Source organism: Schistocerca piceifrons, chromosome 2 (genome assembly GCF_021461385.2).
Source record: "Schistocerca piceifrons isolate TAMUIC-IGC-003096 chromosome 2, iqSchPice1.1, whole genome shotgun sequence".
Lineage (NCBI taxonomy): Eukaryota > Metazoa > Arthropoda > Insecta > Orthoptera > Acrididae > Schistocerca > Schistocerca piceifrons.
Genome location: NC_060139.1, coordinates 490,296,945 through 490,307,867, shown reverse-complemented (window position 1 = coordinate 490,307,867; position 10,923 = coordinate 490,296,945). Strand labels below are relative to the sequence as shown.

General features: G+C 39.2%; 1 non-coding gene across 1 annotated transcript; it reads left to right on the top strand.

The window, feature by feature from the left end:
• Positions 1 to 8,621: 8,621 nt before the first annotated feature.
• Positions 8,622 to 8,693, top strand: Trnaq-cug. The gene has a single exon. It is a non-coding gene; the product is annotated as a tRNA-Gln (tRNA).
• The last annotated feature ends 2,230 nt before the right edge of the window (positions 8,694 to 10,923 follow it).

The following is a 10,923-nucleotide window of genomic DNA, read 5'->3' as shown; positions in this document are numbered from 1 at the left end:
TGCCACAAACTCGTCTTCTCCCCAATTCTATTCAATACCTCCTCATTGGTTATGTGATCTACCCATCTAATCTCGAGCATTCTCCTGTAGCACCACATTTGGAAAGCTTCTATTCTCTTCTTGTCTAAACTATTTATCGTCCATGTTTCACTTCCATACATGGCCACACTCCATACAAATACTTTCAGAAACAACTTCCTGACACTTAAATCTATACTCGATGTTAACAAATTTCTCTTCTTCAGAAACGCTTTCCTTTCCATTGCCAGTCTACATTTAATATCCTCTCTACTTTGACCATCATCAGTTATTTTGCTCCCCAAATAGCAAAACTCCTTTACTATTTTAAGTGTCTCATTTCCTAATCTAATTCCCGCAGCATCACCCGAATTAATTCGACTACAGTCCATTATACTCGTTTTGCTTTTGTTGATATTCATCTTATACCCTCCTTTCAAGACACTGTCCATTCCGTTCAACTGCTCTTCCTAGTCCTTTGCTGTTTCTGACAGAATTACAGTGTCACCGGCGAACCTCAAAGTTTTTATTTCTTCTCCATGGAATCTAATACCTACTCCGAATTTTTCTTTCGTTTCCTTTACTGCTTGCTCAATATACAGATTGAATAACATCGGGGAGAGGCTACAACCCTGTCTCACTCCCTTCCCAACCGCTGCGTCCCTTTCATGTCCTTGCTATTTATATTACAGGCCACAATTCTTTTCTGGCAATCAAAGATAACGCTGACAGAAATAGGAATAAATATACAACAAAGCGTAAGCTATAATTATATATATGACAATTGATAAAAAATTAATAAATATTAGAAGTAGTTGGGAAGAGAATAGGGTTGGAATTGGGACACTTAAAACAAAGTACATAAGAATCTTCGGTGTTTCTATGAGCATAAAATTGTTTTCTGTAAATAATAAGCATTATAAAATGCTGTGAAGGAATTAAAAGGGAGGGTTGAAGAAGAGCACAAGATTAAACCTGACATAACGAAAAATCCTTTAAAAATGTTTGTAATCCTATGACTACGAATGTTATACAAAATCACAACTTCAAATAAAATTAGGCGTAAGCCTCGTGGAACAACTGTTGTAGAGCTGTTGCACGGAGCTTTCAGTTTATGCCACGCAGCGTTGAGCGCTGAGTAAGAACTTAGGAAATCTCTATATGTCTGTGATCAATATGAGCGAATGACGCTATATATGTAATGAATAATTAAACTTTAACTCATTTTATATTGAAAGCAAAACGAAAAGGAAGTGACACAAAGGTGCACAGCTTTTGGGGGTAAAATATAGAATGGTACAGCATTTATCACAAAAAATTACTGTGTAGCGGCGAATTCTAGTACGTCGCCATCTGCCAAGGCCCAAGGATGACGGCAGAACTAAGTGTTCCGTAAATAAATAGACTGAAAAATCAAATCAGGGTGATATCTACTTGTTCGTTTAGTATTTCTGAAAAAAAAATTGGGTTTCACACTGAAAAATCTACACTTCCACAAGTGTATTTGATAGTAGTCCCTTTGGTGTGTTGTGCAAAATTTTAAGATTAGTTAGGTGTAATTCAAACTAATTTTTAAGTTAGCACTAATATTGCATCGGTGTTTACATGATTGCGTTTTGGATGGTGCTTTAGTTAAACTCCTTCCCCCTCCGCCCCCCCCCCCCCCCCAAAAAAAAAAGAATCACTAACCATCATCTCTCCAGTGAATAAATTTCGCTTGTTGTCTTCATTATTCTTCACACTACCTTTATCCATTTATTACACTGTTACGTGGAGACCAGACTGTCACGGGGAATCGACGTTTCATTCTTAGTCACGAATCTGTAATGAGTCCAACAAGGTTGACCTAAACATTTCTGCGCTGTAATATTTCTCCAAACGGACGAGAGACTGAAAAACAAAGAGGAGAGAAAGCAGGTGAGACGCTCAGCGTGCACACACACTCTCCACGGTCAGTATTTTTTGTTGGGTGTAATGCGTTCGTTCTGGAGCCCTTTCCTTCCGCAACCTTCCATTATTTTGCAAGCGAGAACAAGCGTCAGAGTGGTTCTGAAATCAAGGGCAAATACAGTGATAATGAAATAAATTGTTTTAGTAATGATGCAAGATTCATATTGTGGGAATGTTGAAAGCTATATAGCGGGTACCCAGTAACCGCAACTCACGTAAACCTCAACCAAAAAATGATAAATAACGGACAATCTCTAATTTGTGACTCCGAGAGAGAAGTCATACACTCTGTTACGCGCAGCGCTTCTCTCTGAACTTTGCAAACAAGCTATGAAGGAGACGAAATAACTCACTCCAGTGCCGACTAAATGGACATGAAGTGAAATGAGCGTATGGCATTATTCACAGGGAGGCCCCATCCGGGGAAAGTCTTATTTCAGTCGACGCTACATTGGACGACTTGCGAGCCGGTGATGAGGATGAAATGACGATGAGGACACCCAGTCCACGAGCGAAGAAAATTTCCAACACAGCCGAGAGTCGAACCCAGACCCACTGCTTGAGAAACAAGCACATTACCACTCAGCTAAGCAGGCGGACTAGATGGACATCTATTGGGTTCTGTATGACGCTAATTGGATCTATTGTTGGAAGTCACCCATTTTGTGAATTTTGAAATTCTATATGTTGATGAGTGGAGAAAGTCGAACAATACGAATGCTAAAAGTAAGGAAAAATATTGTTTGATCTGAAAAGGCTATTTTTTTTCAGGTAGTATTGGGTGTATGAACCCCGACGACTTGCTCATCGGAATAGACGTTCGAACGGATGGACTTTGATAGAAAATCCACTGCCTGCACACGCTGAGAATTTTGCTAGGAGAAATTTTACTCACTGCAAAATGTTTTCTTCCTTTTTGGGGTTTTCTTGTACGGATAATACTACCAGATTTCAATCTCGGTTGCTGTCATTGACACAGACTACTTCGAACGATATGTTGCGAGGAATCTAATTTCTTTCGGAGTCATAGCCAACTGTGAACTTAACCAGCGGAATATTGGGCAGCGGAAGACTAATTTCGTCTAGTTTCGGGAAGCAATTATCAGAAGGAAGTGTCACTTAATAAACGCACTGATAATTACACGAACATTACAGACGACTTCGGACGGTATCTTTGATATTGGCATTAAATTCCACGTGACATTAAAGAAATGACATAAATTAAATTCCAAAGAAATAATTGGTTAAACTGACTAAGATAAACATTTTTGTATAAGAATATCAGCTTAATTCATTTCGCTGTCGATCTGCTCAGTTCTCAAACTTCCAATAACAAACACAAACGACTTTTTTCATCTTCTATGCCGGTGGGAACACTGTCAATTTCATGTATTTGAGAACAAACTATTATTTGTAGATTTCACTTGAAACTTCCAGTCAAAGCTGTACAGCAGTCATGCTTATCAAGATTGAAACACTCCAACAAATTGTTATGCTCGTTCATACAGGGTGTTTCAAAAATGACCGGTATATTTGAAACGGCAATAAAAACTAAACGAGCAACGATAGAAATACACCGTTTGTTGCAATATGCTTGGGACAACAGTACATTTTAAGGCGGACAAACTTTCGAAATTACAGTAGTTACAATTTTCAACAACAGATGGCGCTGCAAGTGATGTGAAAGATATAGAAGACAACGCAGTCTGTGGGTGCGCCATTCTGTACGTCGTCTTTCTGCTGTAAGCGTGTGCTGTTCACAACGTGCAAGTGTGCTGTAGACAACATGGTTTATTCCTTAGAACAGAGGATTTTTCTGGTGTTGGAATTCCACCGCCTAGAACACAGTGTTGTTGCAACAAGACGAAGTTTTCAACGGAGGTTTAATGTAACCAAAGGACCGAAAAGCGATACAATAAAGGATCTGTTTGAAAAATTTCAACGGACTGGGAACGTGACGGATGAACGTGCTGGAAAGGTATGGCGACCGCGTATGGCAACCACAGAGGGCAACGCGCAGCAAGTGCAGCAGGTGATCCAACAGCGGCCTCGGGTTTCCGTTCGCAGTGTTGCAGCTGTGGTCCAAATGACGTCAACGTCCACGTATCGTCTCATGCGCCAGAGTTTACACCTCTATCCATACAAAATTCAAACGCGGCAACCCCTCAGCGCCGCTACCATTGCTGCACGAGAGACATTCGCTAACGATATAGTGCACAGGATTGATGACGGCGAGATGCATGTGGGCAGCATTTGGTTTACTGACGAAGCTTATTTTTACCTGGGCGGCTTCGTCAATAAACAGAACTGGCGCATATGGGGAACCGAAAAGCCCCATGTTGCAGTCCCATCGTCCCTGCATCCTCAAAAAGTACTGGTCTGGGCCGCCATTTCTTCCAAAGGAATCATTGGCCCATTTTTCAGATCCGAAACGATTACTGCATCACGCTATCTGGACATTCTTCGTGAATTTGTGGCGGTACAAACTGCCTTAGACGACACTGCGAACACCTCGTGGTTTATGCAAGATGGTGCCCGGCCACATCGCACGGCCGACGTCTTTAATTTCCTGAATGAATATTTCGATGATCGTGTGATTGCTTTGGGCTATCCGAAACATACAGGAGGCGGCGTGGATTGGCCTCCCTATTCGCCGGACATGAACCCCTGTGACTTCTTTCTGTGGGGACGCTTGAAAGACCAGGTGTACCGCCAGAATCCAGAAACAATTGAACAGCTGAAGCAGTACATCTCATCTGCATGTGAAGCCATTCCGCCAGACACGTTGTCAAAGGTTTCGGGTAATTTCATTCAGAGACTGCGCCATATTATTGCTACGCATGGTGGATATGTGGAAAATATCGTACTATAGAGTTTCCCAGACCGCAGCGCCATCTGTTGTTGAAAATTGTAACTACCGTAATTTCGAAAGTTTGTCTGCCTGAAAATGTACTGTTGTCCCAAGCATATTGCAACAAACGGTGTATTTCTATCGCTGCTCGTTTAGTTTTTATTGCCGTTTCAAATATACCGGTCATTTTTGAAACACCCTGTAGTTACCCATTATACTCGTCGAATGCTCAAGTGGATGTTCAGAAACACTAGCAAATGCGAAATGTACCTAATCGCTGAGAGAGGACGCAATTGTATCTGTGTGCACGAAAAAAACGCAGTGTAAATTTTTTCGTTATTAGATTGTTCTCTTTCTTTAACTGTCGCGCAAATTGAGCCGGTTTACGCTAGTACTCTCCTGTTCTTTCTGTTCTGATTATCATATTATTCGTTTTGGCAACAGATAACACCAGTACTCTCTCAAGACCAACAAACAACTGGAACCTTCTGCAAACAAGAAAATCGCCCCAAAATATGTACGGCTGCGAACGTCTGGATACATCTTCTTTCCTTATTTCGTCGATGCAAATTGATGAAATATTTGCCTTATCCCGTCGAGAACATACAATGGTTTCAGCTGCAATGTGCATGAAAATGTTATGAGACGAAGCGGCGATTTGGATGCACGGTAATAGGGTGCGAATGTCTTGACCACACATTCTTTTTTATTTACTAAATTGTTTTAGGCGTTTCGAAATTCCATAATTTTCAAAAACTTCCCATCTATAATATTAATTTTTTTTAATTTATCAATTGTCATAACTATTACTATTTCCGTCAGAGTTATCTTTCATTCGCAGAAAAAATTGCGACATGTAATGTAAGTAAAAGGGAACAAGTTATGTAAGATAGTATAGTTATATTTCACTACTGATTAGAGTCGTAGTATAAAATGTAGAATATGGTTTTCTTGCTTGCCAAAGTTATGTCAGCCACACTAAATTGTACAACAGATACATTGTATCTCATCAACACTCATCATCACGAGACAAATGCTACCAAGGAACAAATTGTAAACCAGGTGGGCTAAACCGCCAGGCGGCGCTAGGTACGCGGTCCTCGCTGCATTTGTTCAGTCACAACTAAATTTCAGTCGTATAAAACATTTCATCAGAAAACAATTCATGGAAACCACTTTGCAAAGTTTTACGAAAAAGTAACAGAACTTTTGAATAGCCGAAAATAATATACTGGAAGCAGTAGCTGAGTGGCACTGGCGTACATGAGGCAAATTGTCTGTTAACAATAAATTTCTGACAGTTTACAGCACATAAATTAGTAGCATCAGTAAAACTTCATAAATATCATTTCATAAGAATTTACGATGTGTAAAAATACCAGTTGAGGCACGTAGCACTCACTTATGAACAGGTGGCACCCATCCATTGCAATTTCCGCCAGTTGGATAGATACACAAGCGCCATACAGGAAATTCAAACTTTTTTTTTTGGAAGACCCAAACTTCGAACGCCATAAATCAATTCCATCAATAATATATGGCCATCATCTCATATTACCTTACCTAACTAAACGCCTTAACACCTGAACATCATTTTAACTAAAGTACCATCCAAAATACAATAATGTAAAAACCAGCGCTAATTTTACGAATAGTTGGAATTCTGCACAACGTACCTAAGGGGCTACTATTAAACACACTTCAGGAACTGGAGATTTTTCAGAGTAAGACAAAATTTTCGTCAGAAATACTGAACTAACAAATAGATTTCACATAGAACTGGTTTTCCAGTCCGTTTACGGAGCACTTATAGTTCTGTCGGCATCCTAGGGCCTCCGTACATGGCGACGCACTATACAGTTCGCCGCTATGAAGTATTTTTTGTGATAAATGTACCATTCTGTATTTTACCCCCAAGGCTGAGCGCCATTGTGTGGCTTTCCCCTTGCGTTGTGCTTTTAATATAAAATGAATAAAAGTTTAATTACTCACTATACATATAGTATCATTTGCTCGAATAGGTCACAGGCAGATAAAGAATTCCTATGTTGTTACTCAGCAATTGATGCTGCATGGCACAAACTGAAAAGCCCTACAATAGCGCTACTACGCCTGTTCCAACAACGGTTTCGCGCAATTTTAAAGTTTTCATTTTATAAAACATTTATAGTCTTAAGATTACAACCTTTTTAATGGTTTTTTCAATATCTCAAGATTAATCTTTTTCTTCCCTTCATCCCTCTTTTTAATGGCTTCAAGGAATTTTACAATGCTCGTTATTTACAGAAAGCAATTTTATGGTCACAGAACTACAGAGGATTCTTATGTACTTTGCTTTAAGTGTGCCAATGCTAAACCACCCACTTCTAATAACTATGCTTTTAGTTTTTATTAATTTATCAATTGTCATAGTTATTCCTATTTCCGTCAGAGTTATATTTCATTCCTAGAAAAAAATATTACATATAATGTAAGGAAAAGGGACAAGTTATGTAAGATAGTATAATTGCCATGTGCTAATTGCAGTAATGTTGCACTGGTTTTTACATGATTGTATTTTGGATGGTGCTTTTGTTAAATTTATGTTGGAGGATTACGGAGTTTTAGTTAGATACACCAAAATGGGATGATCACCATATACTCAAAAATTTTTCTCTGAATTTCCTATATGGCACTTGTGTATTTGCTCCCATTGTCGGAAATGGCAATGCATGGGCGCTCCCTGTTCATAAGTGATCTACCGTATTGTTTTCGGCTATTCAAAAGTTCTGTTGGCATTGTTTTGTAAAAAAAATACCTTTTCGTAAAACATTGTAAAGTGATTTAATGATGAAACTGTTTTATACGAAGTAACGACGGAAATTTAGTTGGGAATAAACAAATGCAGCGAGTAGGACGAACCCAGCGCCGCCTGGCAGTAGTTAGCATTTGGCTCGTGATTGAGAAAGCTGACGAGAATATAATGTATCTGTTAAAGAGTTTTGAATGGCTGAGACAACGTCGGTAAGCTAGAAATCGATATTCTACTTTTTATACTACGTCTCTAATCAATGGTAAATATAACATATTTTAATATCTTTTGACACCAGTTTTGTGTTGTATTTCATAGCATTCGGAAATGATGGAATGTTGAAACGAGCAAAGCGATTTTGGAAATAAAAAAGTTATTAAACTGCATACAATGGTTTATAAAACTTGAAACTGTGAAGAACAAAAATTACATACTATGAGGAAGTGATAAAAATCTTGAGAAAGTAATTAGTATCGTAGGCTGCACAATGGGAGACTGACATATAACAATATTTCTGCTGAATATTTTCTCACGACACACTAATCAAGATTTAAATTAAATTTTTACCCAATACGTTTTCCAGCAGTTGCATTTGGAAACATCTTGGTGATCAAACGGTCATCTTTACAAAACTGGAACACTTCAATGTATTTCTGCACTCATTTAACTAGCGCAATAAGGACGAAATTTCCTCTGTCAGATTTGTAGGTTTTGTTCGTAGTTTGATTGTTTTCTTTCTTTAATTATGGCGCAAAGTGAGCCGGTTTGCACTGTTGCCGTTCTGAGCATACTATTGTGGCTATTAAATTCATCGATTTCGCGATAGATATCAGCAGTACTCTACGATTCGACTGCAGTGTGAAAGATTTATTCTGGAAACAATCCTCTTCGCAGTGGCTAAACAATTTCTCCACAGCATTATCAGTTCCAAATGAGCTACTGTTGCTTTATAGCATGCAACGTATTGAGAAGTTGCAGGACACGTCATGAGCTTTATGTTACTAAACGTTAGGTCCCATGGTGTAATGGTTAGCACTCTGGACTCTGAATCCAGCGATCCGAGTTCAAACCTCGGTGGTACCTAACATTTTTCCCCTACGCGAAATTTAGGTAATGTTTCTTAACACACATTCATCCCAGGGGCAGCGTACATACACACTTAGTTTCCTTACCGGGTAGTCGCATAAATAGAACTCGATAGCTGACACATGACCTGTAGCATTTTGGCATGTGGCGGTAGCTGATCATTTTACGTGCCACATCATGTTACAGTACACGTCATTAAGGATTTGCATGAGACAAGTAATTCTCTAAACATTAGTCTACTGCAAAACAACACATTGCATATAGTAACAACGGGCTCGTGACAATACATCACACACACCCAAACCAAATATCGCACAAAATTAGGATAGTGGACAACTGATGTGATAAACCAAACCTAATTACAAGTATGAAAGTATCCGCTCATTGGCAGAAGCATTCTCGAGACAATTTTTTTCCATCACGCTCAGACGTTAACGCAATGAATGAGAAAAACTGAGTAACAATACACATGCACAATGCATGAAGGCAGTATTGCCAACTCACCGATTTTCGGGTGATACTGGCAGATTGTGTTCCCTAAAGCTGGAAAATATTCTTCTCATTCGACAGCCGACATTGTGGCAGGTATCTCGTACTGCTGTATTTAAGTGAATGAAACACTATTACATTATTTAATTAATTTAATTTAATTTTCTTTGTTCAAGCTGTTATTAATATATTTAAGTTCAAACAAGAAATTCCATTGAGTTATTTAATATTTTGGTTGGACTTCTAGAGCAGTTAGCTTAATAGATGTTTAATAGTCAGTAATCTGATTATTATTGCCTAATGCGTGGCGTCTGATGCAGTTACAGACTGCAGCTGGATTACTTTGGATTGCTTGAATAAATAATCGCATTTCCTACAATTTAGGCTACAGCGCTATTACAGCCATTCTTACTATCAACAATATACTGGCAGCAGTGTCTAATCGTTTCAGTGCATTTATTTAACTCTTTTCACTTTGAATAACAAGTCAGTTTTCTTAAATGTCTGTACGTTTTGTTGAAACATGTAGAAGAAACCTCCATATGTGCAATAATTTAGAGAATTATGGATAAAAGATAAGAAGTTAAGCGACCAAATTCAAAAGGTTCTGAGAGATAAACTAAAACTGCGATACAGTATCGTTTTTGTTAAAGTCAGCTTCAAGTATTTGGGACTGGCAGATCATTCTAATCCGACAAGCATGACATGTGGACGTGAGCACCGACATTACCATTACGAAATAGCTAGGTACTTGTTTTGTAAATAAAAAACGCCCTCTCTACATCTACATCTATATCTATACTCCGCGAGCCACCTTACGGTGTGTGGCGGAGGGTACTTATTGTACCACTATCTGATCCCCCCTTCCCTGTTCCATTCACGAATTGTGCGTGGGAAGAACGACTGCTTGTAAGTCTCCGTATTTGCTCTAATTTCTCGGATCTTTTCGTTGTGATCATTACGCGAGATATATGTGGGCGGTAGTAATATGTTGCCCATCTCTTCCCGGAATGTGCTCTCTCGTAATTTCGATAATAAACCTCTCCGTATTGCGTAACGCCTTTCTTGAAGTGTCCGCCACTGGAGCTTGTTCAGCATCTCCGTAACGCTCTCGCGCTGACTAAATGTCCCCATGACGAATCGCGCTGCTTTTCGCTGGATCATGTCTATCTCTTCTATTAATCCAACCTGGTAAGGGTCCCATACTGATGAGCAATACTCAAGAATCGGACGAACAAGCGTTTTGTAAGCTACTTCTTTCGTCGATGAGTCACATTTTCTTAGAATTCTTCCTATGAATCTCAACCTGGCGCCTGCTTTTCCCACTATTTGTTTTATGTGATCATTCCACTTCAGATCGCTCCGGATAGTAACTCCTAAGTATTTTACGGTCGTTACCGCTTCCAATGATTTACCACCTATGGCATAATCGTACTGGAATGGATTTCTGCCCCTATGTATGCGCATTATATTACATTTATCTACGTTTAGGGAAAGCTGCCAGCTGTCGCACCATGCATTAATCCTCTGCAGGTCCTCCTGGAGTACGTACGAGTCTTCTGATGTTGCTACTTTCTTGTAGACAACCGTGTCATCTGCAAATAGCCTCACGGAGCTACCGATGTTGTCAACTAAGTCATTTATGTATATTGTAAACAATAAAGGTCCTATCACGCTTCCCTGCGGTACTCCCGAAATTACCTCTACATCTGCAGATTTTGAACCGTTAAGAATGACA